A 15752-nucleotide genomic window follows, 5' to 3' on the forward strand; every position below is an offset into this window, starting at 1 on the left:
AGGTAGCATTACAATCCGAGAACGACAGATCACATTGTGAGGATGCTCTGACCTCGGAGCCGGTTCGAGATGCCACTTTCCTTGCCTTTTTGCCTTACCCGTGCAATTCGCTGCAGAGATGTTCACACCTGGATATGAGCCACAGGGATACCAACTGAGTCGACGAGAAGCGACTCAATAAATTTTGCTAAACTCCACGGTGCTTATTAGAAATGCAGTTTCTGTTCACATCAATCTAAAAGGCAGTTTCTGAACATAGTAACAGAAGTCAAAAGGTAATTAGCTCACCCCACCCCCACTCCGGAAGAGGTGCTAAGTGCCCTTGAGTGCTTTTTTGTTCTCGATGTGAAGAGCTCTCACGCCTGAGTCACCTTCACACGTCTCTGGTTGCTGAGTGAATCACAAAGAAGGAATTTCACCAGAGCTACAACTGCCTCACTTCTCCACTCGCCCTCCCAGTTTACATTTTCCTGCTCGTCAGTGATTTAAAGAAAACCAAATGGATGCGATGTCATTCTGTAGCCTCTCTGTCGATTCCTCCGTTTCAGTTCCAATGTGGTTAGATCTCGGGGCGCACCTTAATACTAGCGACGCTATCAAAGCACAGGTCCAGAGGTTCCTCTGAGAGTGTAATTTCTTTCATTGCTGTTGCTGGTTGAATGAGCCACTAACGTGCGAACTGCTCCAAAACATGATTCAGGACCTCTGGTAACAACTCTCGCACGTTAAATAACGACAGACAGCTTCCAAATGATGTCCTTCATAGACGACTTTGGGGGTACATTTGACAGACAGACTTGTTCAGGAATCCGCGGTGCGCTGTGACACCAGCGCATCAGCTTCTTCCCTGTCTTGGAAACGGGCCGCCTGCGCAAGGAATGCAAGTGCGGTACTGCTTTTCGTGGAAGGATCAGAAGGCGGTAACTACACTCTCAAACAGAATGGCATATGATCACAATCAGGTTGGAGAAAAACTTTACAATGCTTTGCACAGTAATTAAATGGAGTTGCATTACATTTCACTACGAGAGCAGATTTGTTCAAGTAAATTCGAAGGCAGGTTTGCAGATGGGAAAGCAAGCAAGAAAACTCCGCTCCTGTCCATGTAAAATGCTGCAGTTGAAGAACAAAGCAGTTTCTGCCCAGTTTCGAACTGGGGACCTTTCGCGCGTAAGGCGAACGTGATGACCACTACACTACAGAAACAAGGCGCAGTCGCTACTGCTAAGGCTCAGTGGCACCCAGCACTGAAAGTTGAAGCCATTTTACCTTTCACCTTTCTGTTTCCAATCGCTCGTTGTTTAATGGGACTTCTTTAATTTTGGCTATGTGGTGAGCATGGACGAGATACACCGAAGTATCTGTTTCCACGCGGTGTGCGCCAATAACATTGTGTTGCTTACACCGGCTGTAAAGGATTACTTTTTAGCGGAGCTTGCCGTCGCAGTCTGTGGCACAATCATTTCGTCTGTTCGACTGCTCACGGGAAAGGTAGCGTTGTAAGACACTGCAGAAACGAACGACTTCCTTACTTTTGCTCCGACTGACCATACTCCGGGAAATTTTCCCAGATTCTCAGTTGAGGATTTTTGCAGCTGCAAGTTACCTCAGAAACCCTGTTAATTCGTAAGGTATTGAGCGAATCGCAAAACAGAAAGCATTTAACACGGAACACAAACAAAACTGGCAAACCAAATGCATTTTCAGACACAGCGAGCATGAATGCAAAATGTGAGACAGGCCGGGGGCATGAGTCATAAAGTAATCTCACAACTAACAACAGGGCAATTCCAAACTGCTCTTTCAAACATACTGGAGCCTGAGTGCACCACCACTTCCCAGACAATGCTGAAAAGAGAGAAAGAAAGAACACAATAAGAATGGGCCATGAAAAAGTGAATTTCACCAATCACAGACTCGATTAGATTACCTTTCCCTTCCGATGTCCGCAGGACGGAAATGAAGGAAATGGGAGAAATTCAATAACATGTGACATCGCAATTCATTGGAACGATTTTCCCATTGGCCATAAAACAAAATAACGACGAGTCGTGCCACCGCAGGACTTTGTTTCACAACAGCAATGAAATCACAGTCGCCATTCGGTTCCAGTAAACGCTCAACTTGCCTGGGACAGCAGAGCTGTTTGCGATTTTCCACGCGGGAGGCGAACACGATCATGACAGCACAGACATCGGAAAAGTCGGCACTTTCCCACACCACAGTTAATTGCCCAGGAAGCGAACCCAATTTTCTTCGGTTTTCAACAGAAATGCAGCAGGAGTCGAAACAGCATTTTAACAAACTGCGTCGTTGGAAGCGATCAGCAGAAATGGCAGCGGTGGGATTCGAACCCACGCCTCTGTCGAGACTGGAGCCTTAATCCAGCGGCTTAGACCGCTCGGCCACACTACCAGCCAACCGCGCTGCCCCATTTTCTTGCACTTCCAATTGTGCTCCTGCATAACAACCGATGCAAAGCCACGTGAAAAGGGTTCCATGATCCCTCTCCGACTCGCACAACTGCTGGGATGTGCCCGTCTACAATATCAATTTCGCAGCAGATAATGATAGCCCATCAATCCAGACAACTATCAATGGTAAGCTGAGTCTATCTTCTCAGAATCTTTTCAACTACAAATGTATCTGTGAGTGCGTGAGAACATGCGATCGGTTATGATTTGGTCAAATTACCATGAGCTGCTTGACATTACTGCAATTTCGATTCTTGCTTTGCTAAATGATTTCACCCTTTGATCGAAACAGGACAACTTTCACGTTTACACGGAACATGAAACACACCGGACTACAGGGAAAATGCACAAAGCTGAGCAGGCCGTGTTCCACATCATACCGCACAGCAGAGTTACAGTCACTGTGTCTGTTTTGCAGAATAAGAGTCCCAAAGAATGTTCTGCACCCTAAAACCGGAGGTAGCATTACAATCCGAGAACGACAGATCACATTGTGAGGATGCTCTGACCTCGGAGCCGGTTCGAGATGCCACTTTCCTTGCCTTTTTGCCTTACCCGTGCAATTCGCTGCAGAGATGTTCACACCTGGATATGAACCACAGGGATACCAACTGAGTCGACGAGAAGCGACTCAATAAATTTTGCTAAACTCCACGGTGCTTATTAGAAATGCAGTTTCTGTTCACATCAATCTAAAAGGCAGTTTCTGAACATAGTAACAGAAGTCAAAAGGTAATTAGCTCACCCCACCCCCACTCCGGAAGAGGTGCTAAGTGCCCTTGAGTGCTTTTTTGTTCTCGATGTGAAGAGCTCTCACGCCTGAGTCACCTTCACACGTCTCTGGTTGCTGAGTGAATCACAAAGAAGGAATTTCACCAGAGCTACAACTGCCTCACTTCTCCACTCGCCCTCCCAGTTTACATTTTCCTGCTCGTCAGTGATTTTAAGAAAACCAAATGGATGCGATGTCATTCTGTAGCCTCTCTGTCGATTCCTCCGTTTCAGTTCCAATGTGGTTAGATCTCGGGGCGCACCTTAATACTAGCGACGCTATCAAAGCACAGGTCCAGAGGTTCCTCTGAGAGTGTAATTTCTTTCATTGCTGTTGCTGGTTGAATGAGCCACTAACGTGCGAACTGCTCCAAAACATGATTCAGGACCTCTGGTAACAACTCTCGCACGTTAAATAACGACAGACAGCTTCCAAATGATGTCCTTCATAGACGACTTTGGAGGTACATTTGACAGACAGACTTGTTCAGGAATCCGCGGTGCGCTGTGACACCAGCGCATCAGCTTCTTCCCTGTCTTGGAAACGGGCCGCCTGCGCAAGGAATGCAAGTGCGGTACTGCTTTTCGTGGAAGGATCAGAAGGCGGTAACTACACTCTCAAACAGAATGGCATATGATCACAATCAGGTTGGAGAAAAACTTTACAATGCTTTGCACAGTAATTAAATGGAGTTGCATTACATTTCACTACGAGAGCAGATTTGTTCAAGTAAATTCGAAGGCAGGTTTGCAGATGGGAAAGCAAGCAAGAAAACTCCGCTCCTGTCCATGTAAAATGCTGCAGTTGAAGAACAAAGCAGTTTCTGCCCAGTTTCGAACTGGGGACCTTTCGCGCGTAAGGCGAACGTGATGACCACTACACTACAGAAACAAGGCGCAGTCGCTACTGCTAAGGCTCAGTGGCACCCAGCACTGAAAGTTGAAGCCATTTTACCTTTCACCTTTCTGTTTCCAATCGCTCGTTGTTTAATGGGACTTCTTTAATTTTGGCTATGTGGTGAGCATGGACGAGATACACCGAAGTATCTGTTTCCACGCGGTGTGCGCCAATAACATTGTGTTGCTTACACCGGCTGTAAAGGATTACTTTTTAGCGGAGCTTGCCGTCGCAGTCTGTGGCACAATCATTTCGTCTGTTCGACTGCTCACGGGAAAGGTAGCGTTGTAAGACACTGCAGAAACGAACGACTTCCTTACTTTTGCTCCGACTGACCATACTCCGGGAAATTTTCCCAGATTCTCAGTTGAGGATTTTTGCAGCTGCAAGTTACCTCAGAAACCCTGTTAATTCGTAAGGTATTGAGCGAATCGCAAAACAGAAAGCATTTAACACGGAACACAAACAAAACTGGCAAACCAAATGCATTTTCAGACACAGCGAGCATGAATGCAAAATGTGAGACAGGCCGGGGGCATGAGTCATAAAGTAATCTCACAACTAACAACAGGGCAATTCCAAACTGCTCTTTCAAACATACTGGAGCCTGAGTGCACCACCACTTCCCAGACAATGCTGAAAAGAGAGAAAGAAAGAACACAATAAGAATGGGCCATGAAAAAGTGAATTTCACCAATCACAGACTCGATTAGATTACCTTTCCCTTCCGATGTCCGCAGGACGGAAATGAAGGAAATGGGAGAAATTCAATAACATGTGACATCGCAATTCATTGGAACGATTTTCCCATTGGCCAGAAAACAAAATAACGACGAGTCGTGCCACCGCAGGACTTTGTTTCACAACAGCAATGAAATCACAGTCGCCATTCGGTTCCAGTAAACGCTCAACTTGCCTGGGACAGCAGAGCTGTTTGCGATTTTCCACGCGGGAGGCGAACACGATCATGACAGCACAGACATCGGAAAAGTCGGCACTTTCCCACACCACAGTTAATTGCCCAGGAAGCAAACCCAATTTTCTTCGGTTTTCAACAGAAATGCAGCAGGAGTCGAAACAGCATTTTAACAAACTGCGTCGTTGGAAGCGATCAGCAGAAATGGCAGCGGTGGGATTCGAACCCACGCCTCTGTCGAGACTGGAGCCTTAATCCAGCGGCTTAGACCGCTCGGCCACACTACCAGCCAGCCGCGCTGCCCCATTTTCTTGCACTTCCAATTGTGCTCCCGCATAACAACCGATGCAAAGCCACGTGAAAAGGGTTCCATGATCCCTCTCCGACTCGCACAACTGCTGGGATGTGCCCGTCTACAATATCAATTTCGCAGCAGATAATGATAGCCCATCAATCCAGACAACTATCAATGGTAAGCTGAGTCTATCTTCTCAGAATCTTTTCAACTACAAATGTATCTGTGAGTGCGTGAGAACATGCGATCGGTTATGATTTGGTCAAATTACCATGAGCTGCTTGACATTACTGCAATTTCGATTCTTGCTTTGCTAAATGATTTCACCCTTTGATCGAAACAGGACAACTTTCACGTTTACACGGAACATGAAACACACCGGACTACAGGGAAAATGCACAAAGCTGAGCAGGCCGTGTTCCACATCATACCGCACAGCAGAGTTACAGTCACTGTGTCTGTTTTGCAGAATAAGAGTCCCAAAGAATGTTCTCCACCCTAAAACCGGAGGTAGCATTACAATCCGAGAACGACAGATCACATTGTGAGGATGCTCTGACCTCGGAGCCGGTTCGAGATGCCACTTTCCTTGCCTTTTTGCCTTACCCGTGCAATTCGCTGCAGAGATGTTCACACCTGGATATGAGCCACAGGGATACCAACTGAGTCGACGAGAAGCGACTCAATAAATTTTGCTAAACTCCACGGTGCTTATTAGAAATGCAGTTTCTGTTCACATCAATCTAAAAGGCAGTTTCTGAACATAGTAACAGAAGTCAAAAGGTAATTAGCTCACCCCACCCCCACTCCGGAAGAGGTGCTAAGTGCCCTTGAGTGCTTTTTTGTTCTCGATGTGAAGAGCTCTCACGCCTGAGTCACCTTCACACGTCTCTGGTTGCTGAGTGAATCACAAAGAAGGAATTTCACCAGAGCTACAACTGCCTCACTTCTCCACTCGCCCTCCCAGTTTACATTTTCCTGCTCGTCAGTGATTTAAAGAAAACCAAATGGATGCGATGTCATTCTGTAGCCTCTCTGTCGATTCCTCCGTTTCAGTTCCAATGTGGTTAGATCTCGGGGCGCACCTTAATACTAGCGACGCTATCAAAGCACAGGTCCAGAGGTTCCTCTGAGAGTGTAATTTCTTTCATTGCTGTTGCTGGTTGAATGAGCCACTAACGTGCGAACTGCTCCAAAACATGATTCAGGACCTCTGGTAACAACTCTCGCACGTTAAATAACGACAGACAGCTTCCAAATGATGTCCTTCATAGACGACTTTGGGGGTACATTTGACAGACAGACTTGTTCAGGAATCCGCGGTGCGCTGTGACACCAGCGCATCAGCTTCTTCCCTGTCTTGGAAACGGGCCGCCTGCGCAAGGAATGCAAGTGCGGTACTGCTTTTCGTGGAAGGATCAGAAGGCGGTAACTACACTCTCAAACAGAATGGCATATGATCACAATCAGGTTGGAGAAAAACTTTACAATGCTTTGCACAGTAATTAAATAGAGTTGCATTACATTTCACTACGAGAGCAGATTTGTTCAAGTAAATTCGAAGGCAGGTTTGCAGATGGGAAAGCAAGCAAGAAAACTCCGCTCCTGTCCATGTAAAATGCTGCAGTTGAAGAACAAAGCAGTTTCTGCCCAGTTTCGAACTGGGGACCTTTCGCGCGTAAGGCGAACGTGATGACCACTACACTACAGAAACAAGGCGCAGTCGCTACTGCTAAGGCTCAGTGGCACCCAGCACTGAAAGTTGAAGCCATTTTACCTTTCACCTTTCTGTTTCCAATCGCTCGTTGTTTAATGGGACTTCTTTAATTTTGGCTATGTGGTGAGCATGGACGAGATACACCGAAGTATCTGTTTCCACGCGGTGTGCGCCAATAACATTGTGTTGCTTACACCGGCTGTAAAGGATTACTTTTTAGCGGAGCTTGCCGTCGCAGTCTGTGGCACAATCATTTCGTCTGTTCGACTGCTCACGGGAAAGGTAGCGTTGTAAGACACTGCAGAAACGAACGACTTCCTTACTTTTGCTCCGACTGACCATACTCCGGGAAATTTTCCCAGATTCTCAGTTGAGGATTTTTGCAGCTGCAAGTTACCTCAGAAACCCTGTTAATTCGTAAGGTATTGAGCGAATCGCAAAACAGAAAGCATTTAACACGGAACACAAACAAAACTGGCAAACCAAATGCATTTTCAGACACAGCGAGCATGAATGCAAAATGTGAGACAGGCCGGGGGCATGAGTCATAAAGTAATCTCACAACTAACAACAGGGCAATTCCAAACTGCTCTTTCAAACATACTGGAGCCTGAGTGCACCACCACTTCCCAGACAATGCTGAAAAGAGAGAAAGAAAGAACACAATAAGAATGGGCCATGAAAAAGTGAATTTCACCAATCACAGACTCGATTAGATTACCTTTCCCTTCCGATGTCCGCAGGACGGAAATGAAGGAAATGGGAGAAATTCAATAACATGTGACATCGCAATTCATTGGAACGATTTTCCCATTGGCCATAAAACAAAATAACGACGAGTCGTGCCACCGCAGGACTTTGTTTCACAACAGCAATGAAATCACAGTCGCCATTCGGTTCCAGTAAACGCTCAACTTGCCTGGGACAGCAGAGCTGTTTGCGATTTTCCACGCGGGAGGCGAACACGATCATGACAGCACAGACATCGGAAAAGTCGGCACTTTCCCACACCACAGTTAATTGCCCAGGAAGCGAACCCAATTTTCTTCGGTTTTCAACAGAAATGCAGCAGGAGTCGAAACAGCATTTTAACAAACTGCGTCGTTGGAAGCGATCAGCAGAAATGGCAGCGGTGGGATTCGAACCCACGCCTCTGTCGAGACTGGAGCCTTAATCCAGCGGCTTAGACCGCTCGGCCACACTACCAGCCAACCGCGCTGCCCCATTTTCTTGCACTTCCAATTGTGCTCCTGCATAACAACCGATGCAAAGCCACGTGAAAAGGGTTCCATGATCCCTCTCCGACTCGCACAACTGCTGGGATGTGCCCGTCTACAATATCAATTTCGCAGCAGATAATGATAGCCCATCAATCCAGACAACTATCAATGGTAAGCTGAGTCTATCTTCTCAGAATCTTTTCAACTACAAATGTATCTGTGAGTGCGTGAGAACATGCGATCGGTTATGATTTGGTCAAATTACCATGAGCTGCTTGACATTACTGCAATTTCGATTCTTGCTTTGCTAAATGATTTCACCCTTTGATCGAAACAGGACAACTTTCACGTTTACACGGAACATGAAACACACCGGACTACAGGGAAAATGCACAAAGCTGAGCAGGCCGTGTTCCACATCATACCGCACAGCAGAGTTACAGTCACTGTGTCTGTTTTGCAGAATAAGAGTCCCAAAGAATGTTCTGCACCCTAAAACCGGAGGTAGCATTACAATCCGAGAACGACAGATCACATTGTGAGGATGCTCTGACCTCGGAGCCGGTTCGAGATGCCACTTTCCTTGCCTTTTTGCCTTACCCGTGCAATTCGCTGCAGAGATGTTCACACCTGGATATGAACCACAGGGATACCAACTGAGTCGACGAGAAGCGACTCAATAAATTTTGCTAAACTCCACGGTGCTTATTAGAAATGCAGTTTCTGTTCACATCAATCTAAAAGGCAGTTTCTGAACATAGTAACAGAAGTCAAAAGGTAATTAGCTCACCCCACCCCCACTCCGGAAGAGGTGCTAAGTGCCCTTGAGTGCTTTTTTGTTCTCGATGTGAAGAGCTCTCACGCCTGAGTCACCTTCACACGTCTCTGGTTGCTGAGTGAATCACAAAGAAGGAATTTCACCAGAGCTACAACTGCCTCACTTCTCCACTCGCCCTCCCAGTTTACATTTTCCTGCTCGTCAGTGATTTTAAGAAAACCAAATGGATGCGATGTCATTCTGTAGCCTCTCTGTCGATTCCTCCGTTTCAGTTCCAATGTGGTTAGATCTCGGGGCGCACCTTAATACTAGCGACGCTATCAAAGCACAGGTCCAGAGGTTCCTCTGAGAGTGTAATTTCTTTCATTGCTGTTGCTGGTTGAATGAGCCACTAACGTGCGAACTGCTCCAAAACATGATTCAGGACCTCTGGTAACAACTCTCGCACGTTAAATAACGACAGACAGCTTCCAAATGATGTCCTTCATAGACGACTTTGGAGGTACATTTGACAGACAGACTTGTTCAGGAATCCGCGGTGCGCTGTGACACCAGCGCATCAGCTTCTTCCCTGTCTTGGAAACGGGCCGCCTGCGCAAGGAATGCAAGTGCGGTACTGCTTTTCGTGGAAGGATCAGAAGGCGGTAACTACACTCTCAAACAGAATGGCATATGATCACAATCAGGTTGGAGAAAAACTTTACAATGCTTTGCACAGTAATTAAATGGAGTTGCATTACATTTCACTACGAGAGCAGATTTGTTCAAGTAAATTCGAAGGCAGGTTTGCAGATGGGAAAGCAAGCAAGAAAACTCCGCTCCTGTCCATGTAAAATGCTGCAGTTGAAGAACAAAGCAGTTTCTGCCCAGTTTCGAACTGGGGACCTTTCGCGCGTAAGGCGAACGTGATGACCACTACACTACAGAAACAAGGCGCAGTCGCTACTGCTAAGGCTCAGTGGCACCCAGCACTGAAAGTTGAAGCCATTTTACCTTTCACCTTTCTGTTTCCAATCGCTCGTTGTTTAATGGGACTTCTTTAATTTTGGCTATGTGGTGAGCATGGACGAGATACACCGAAGTATCTGTTTCCACGCGGTGTGCGCCAATAACATTGTGTTGCTTACACCGGCTGTAAAGGATTACTTTTTAGCGGAGCTTGCCGTCGCAGTCTGTGGCACAATCATTTCGTCTGTTCGACTGCTCACGGGAAAGGTAGCGTTGTAAGACACTGCAGAAACGAACGACTTCCTTACTTTTGCTCCGACTGACCATACTCCGGGAAATTTTCCCAGATTCTCAGTTGAGGATTTTTGCAGCTGCAAGTTACCTCAGAAACCCTGTTAATTCGTAAGGTATTGAGCGAATCGCAAAACAGAAAGCATTTAACACGGAACACAAACAAAACTGGCAAACCAAATGCATTTTCAGACACAGCGAGCATGAATGCAAAATGTGAGACAGGCCGGGGGCATGAGTCATAAAGTAATCTCACAACTAACAACAGGGCAATTCCAAACTGCTCTTTCAAACATACTGGAGCCTGAGTGCACCACCACTTCCCAGACAATGCTGAAAAGAGAGAAAGAAAGAACACAATAAGAATGGGCCATGAAAAAGTGAATTTCACCAATCACAGACTCGATTAGATTACCTTTCCCTTCCGATGTCCGCAGGACGGAAATGAAGGAAATGGGAGAAATTCAATAACATGTGACATCGCAATTCATTGGAACGATTTTCCCATTGGCCAGAAAACAAAATAACGACGAGTCGTGCCACCGCAGGACTTTGTTTCACAACAGCAATGAAATCACAGTCGCCATTCGGTTCCAGTAAACGCTCAACTTGCCTGGGACAGCAGAGCTGTTTGCGATTTTCCACGCGGGAGGCGAACACGATCATGACAGCACAGACATCGGAAAAGTCGGCACTTTCCCACACCACAGTTAATTGCCCAGGAAGCAAACCCAATTTTCTTCGGTTTTCAACAGAAATGCAGCAGGAGTCGAAACAGCATTTTAACAAACTGCGTCGTTGGAAGCGATCAGCAGAAATGGCAGCGGTGGGATTCGAACCCACGCCTCTGTCGAGACTGGAGCCTTAATCCAGCGGCTTAGACCGCTCGGCCACACTACCAGCCAGCCGCGCTGCCCCATTTTCTTGCACTTCCAATTGTGCTCCCGCATAACAACCGATGCAAAGCCACGTGAAAAGGGTTCCATGATCCCTCTCCGACTCGCACAACTGCTGGGATGTGCCCGTCTACAATATCAATTTCGCAGCAGATAATGATAGCCCATCAATCCAGACAACTATCAATGGTAAGCTGAGTCTATCTTCTCAGAATCTTTTCAACTACAAATGTATCTGTGAGTGCGTGAGAACATGCGATCGGTTATGATTTGGTCAAATTACCATGAGCTGCTTGACATTACTGCAATTTCGATTCTTGCTTTGCTAAATGATTTCACCCTTTGATCGAAACAGGACAACTTTCACGTTTACACGGAACATGAAACACACCGGACTACAGGGAAAATGCACAAAGCTGAGCAGGCCGTGTTCCACATCATACCGCACAGCAGAGTTACAGTCACTGTGTCTGTTTTGCAGAATAAGAGTCCCAAAGAATGTTCTCCACCCTAAAACCGGAGGTAGCATTACAATCCGAGAACGACAGATCACATTGTGAGGATGCTCTGACCTCGGAGCCGGTTCGAGATGCCACTTTCCTTGCCTTTTTGCCTTACCCGTGCAATTCGCTGCAGAGATGTTCACACCTGGATATGAGCCACAGGGATACCAACTGAGTCGACGAGAAGCGACTCAATAAATTTTGCTAAACTCCACGGTGCTTATTAGAAATGCAGTTTCTGTTCACATCAATCTAAAAGGCAGTTTCTGAACATAGTAACAGAAGTCAAAAGGTAATTAGCTCACCCCACCCCCACTCCGGAAGAGGTGCTAAGTGCCCTTGAGTGCTTTTTTGTTCTCGATGTGAAGAGCTCTCACGCCTGAGTCACCTTCACACGTCTCTGGTTGCTGAGTGAATCACAAAGAAGGAATTTCACCAGAGCTACAACTGCCTCACTTCTCCACTCGCCCTCCCAGTTTACATTTTCCTGCTCGTCAGTGATTTAAAGAAAACCAAATGGATGCGATGTCATTCTGTAGCCTCTCTGTCGATTCCTCCGTTTCAGTTCCAATGTGGTTAGATCTCGGGGCGCACCTTAATACTAGCGACGCTATCAAAGCACAGGTCCAGAGGTTCCTCTGAGAGTGTAATTTCTTTCATTGCTGTTGCTGGTTGAATGAGCCACTAACGTGCGAACTGCTCCAAAACATGATTCAGGACCTCTGGTAACAACTCTCGCACGTTAAATAACGACAGACAGCTTCCAAATGATGTCCTTCATAGACGACTTTGGGGGTACATTTGACAGACAGACTTGTTCAGGAATCCGCGGTGCGCTGTGACACCAGCGCATCAGCTTCTTCCCTGTCTTGGAAACGGGCCGCCTGCGCAAGGAATGCAAGTGCGGTACTGCTTTTCGTGGAAGGATCAGAAGGCGGTAACTACACTCTCAAACAGAATGGCATATGATCACAATCAGGTTGGAGAAAAACTTTACAATGCTTTGCACAGTAATTAAATAGAGTTGCATTACATTTCACTACGAGAGCAGATTTGTTCAAGTAAATTCGAAGGCAGGTTTGCAGATGGGAAAGCAAGCAAGAAAACTCCGCTCCTGTCCATGTAAAATGCTGCAGTTGAAGAACAAAGCAGTTTCTGCCCAGTTTCGAACTGGGGACCTTTCGCGCGTAAGGCGAACGTGATGACCACTACACTACAGAAACAAGGCGCAGTCGCTACTGCTAAGGCTCAGTGGCACCCAGCACTGAAAGTTGAAGCCATTTTACCTTTCACCTTTCTGTTTCCAATCGCTCGTTGTTTAATGGGACTTCTTTAATTTTGGCTATGTGGTGAGCATGGACGAGATACACCGAAGTATCTGTTTCCACGCGGTGTGCGCCAATAACATTGTGTTGCTTACACCGGCTGTAAAGGATTACTTTTTAGCGGAGCTTGCCGTCGCAGTCTGTGGCACAATCATTTCGTCTGTTCGACTGCTCACGGGAAAGGTAGCGTTGTAAGACACTGCAGAAACGAACGACTTCCTTACTTTTGCTCCGACTGACCATACTCCGGGAAATTTTCCCAGATTCTCAGTTGAGGATTTTTGCAGCTGCAAGTTACCTCAGAAACCCTGTTAATTCGTAAGGTATTGAGCGAATCGCAAAACAGAAAGCATTTAACACGGAACACAAACAAAACTGGCAAACCAAATGCATTTTCAGACACAGCGAGCATGAATGCAAAATGTGAGACAGGCCGGGGGCATGAGTCATAAAGTAATCTCACAACTAACAACAGGGCAATTCCAAACTGCTCTTTCAAACATACTGGAGCCTGAGTGCACCACCACTTCCCAGACAATGCTGAAAAGAGAGAAAGAAAGAACACAATAAGAATGGGCCATGAAAAAGTGAATTTCACCAATCACAGACTCGATTAGATTACCTTTCCCTTCCGATGTCCGCAGGACGGAAATGAAGGAAATGGGAGAAATTCAATAACATGTGACATCGCAATTCATTGGAACGATTTTCCCATTGGCCAGAAAACAAAATAACGACGAGTCGTGCCACCGCAGGACTTTGTTTCACAACAGCAATGAAATCACAGTCGCCATTCGGTTCCAGTAAACGCTCAACTTGCCTGGGACAGCAGAGCTGTTTGCGATTTTCCACGCGGGAGGCGAACACGATCATGACAGCATAGACATCGGAAAAGTCGGCACTTTCCCACACCACAGTTAATTGCCCAGGAAGCAAACCCAATTTTCTTCGGTTTTCAACAGAAATGCAGCAGGAGTCGAAACAGCATTTTAACAAACTGCGTCGTTGGAAGCGATCAGCAGAAATGGCAGCGGTGGGATTCGAACCCACGCCTCTGTCGAGACTGGAGCCTTAATCCAGCGGCTTAGACCGCTCGGCCACACTACCAGCCAGCCGCGCTGCCCCATTTTCTTGCACTTCCAATTGTGCTCCTGCATAACAACCGATGCAAAGCCACGTGAAAAGGGTTCCATGATCCCTCTCCGACTCGCACAACTGCTGGGATGTGCCCGTCTACAATATCAATTTCGCAGCAGATAATGATAGCCCATCAATCCAGACAACTATCAATGGTAAGCTGAGTCTATCTTCTCAGAATCTTTTCAACTACAAATGTATCTGTGAGTGCGTGAGAACATGCGATCGGTTATGATTTGGTCAAATTACCATGAGCTGCTTGACATTACTGCAATTTCGATTCTTGCTTTGCTAAATGATTTCACCCTTTGATCGAAACAGGACAACTTTCACGTTTACACGGAACATGAAACACACCGGACTACAGGGAAAATGCACAAAGCTGAGCAGGCCGTGTTCCACATCATACCGCACAGCAGAGTTACAGTCACTGTGTCTGTTTTGCAGAATAAGAGTCCCAAAGAATGTTCTCCACCCTAAAACCGGAGGTAGCATTACAATCCGAGAACGACAGATCACATTGTGAGGATGCTCTGACCTCGGAGCCGGTTCGAGATGCCACTTTCCTTGCCTTTTTGCCTTACCCGTGCAATTCGCTGCAGAGATGTTCACACCTGGATATGAGCCACAGGGATACCAACTGAGTCGACGAGAAGCGACTCAATAAATTTTGCTAAACTCCACGGTGCTTATTAGAAATGCAGTTTCTGTTCACATCAATCTAAAAGGCAGTTTCTGAACATAGTAACAGAAGTCAAAAGGTAATTAGCTCACCCCACCCCCACTCCGGAAGAGGTGCTAAGTGCCCTTGAGTGCTTTTTTGTTCTCGATGTGAAGAGCTCTCACGCCTGAGTCACCTTCACACGTCTCTGGTTGCTGAGTGAATCACAAAGAAGGAATTTCACCAGAGCTACAACTGCCTCACTTCTCCACTCGCCCTCCCAGTTTACATTTTCCTGCTCGTCAGTGATTTAAAGAAAACCAAATGGATGCGATGTCATTCTGTAGCCTCTCTGTCGATTCCTCCGTTTCAGTTCCAATGTGGTTAGATCTCGGGGCGCACCTTAATACTAGCGACGCTATCAAAGCACAGGTCCAGAGGTTCCTCTGAGAGTGTAATTTCTTTCATTGCTGTTGCTGGTTGAATGAGCCACTAACGTGCGAACTGCTCCAAAACATGATTCAGGACCTCTGGTAACAACTCTCGCACGTTAAATAACGACAGACAGCTTCCAAATGATGTCCTTCATAGACGACTTTGGGGGTACATTTGACAGACAGACTTGTTCAGGAATCCGCGATGCGCTGTGACACCAGCGCATCAGCTTCTTCCCTGTCATGGAAACGGGCCGCCTGCGCAAGGAATGCAAGTGCGGTACTGCTTTTCGTGGAAGGATCAGAAGGCGGTAACTACACTCTCAAACAGAATGGCATATGATCACAATCAGGTTGGAGAAAAACTTTACAATGCTTTGCACAGTAATTAAATGGAGTTGCATTACATTTCACTACGAGAGCAGATTTGTTCAAGTAAATTCGAAGGCAGGTTTGCAGATGGGAAAGCAAGCAAGAAAACTCCGCTC

At 46.5% G+C, this 15752-nt stretch overlaps 5 non-coding genes across 5 annotated transcripts; all 5 read right to left on the reverse strand.

Annotated features, from left to right (window-relative positions):
* Positions 1–1133: 1133 nt before the first annotated feature.
* On the reverse strand, positions 1134–1206 carry trnav-uac (transfer RNA valine (anticodon UAC)). The gene has a single exon. It is a non-coding gene; the product is annotated as a tRNA-Val (tRNA).
* A 2858-nt stretch (positions 1207–4064) lies between these two features.
* trnav-uac (transfer RNA valine (anticodon UAC)) lies at positions 4065–4137 on the reverse strand. Its single transcript has one exon. It is a non-coding gene; the product is annotated as a tRNA-Val (tRNA).
* Positions 4138–6995: 2858 nt separating this feature from the next.
* Positions 6996–7068, reverse strand: trnav-uac (transfer RNA valine (anticodon UAC)). Its single transcript has one exon. It is a non-coding gene; the product is annotated as a tRNA-Val (tRNA).
* Positions 7069–9926: 2858 nt separating this feature from the next.
* Positions 9927–9999, reverse strand: trnav-uac (transfer RNA valine (anticodon UAC)). Its single transcript has one exon. It is a non-coding gene; the product is annotated as a tRNA-Val (tRNA).
* Positions 10000–12857: 2858 nt separating this feature from the next.
* trnav-uac (transfer RNA valine (anticodon UAC)) lies at positions 12858–12930 on the reverse strand. Its single transcript has one exon. It is a non-coding gene; the product is annotated as a tRNA-Val (tRNA).
* Positions 12931–15752: the final 2822 nt, after the last annotated feature.

The sequence above is a fragment of the Chiloscyllium plagiosum genome, unplaced genomic scaffold, assembly GCF_037043375.1.
Source record: "Chiloscyllium plagiosum isolate Xiang-an unplaced genomic scaffold, Cpla_swu_hap1 HiC_scaffold_31, whole genome shotgun sequence".
NCBI classification, from domain to species: Eukaryota; Metazoa; Chordata; class Chondrichthyes; order Orectolobiformes; family Hemiscylliidae; genus Chiloscyllium; species Chiloscyllium plagiosum.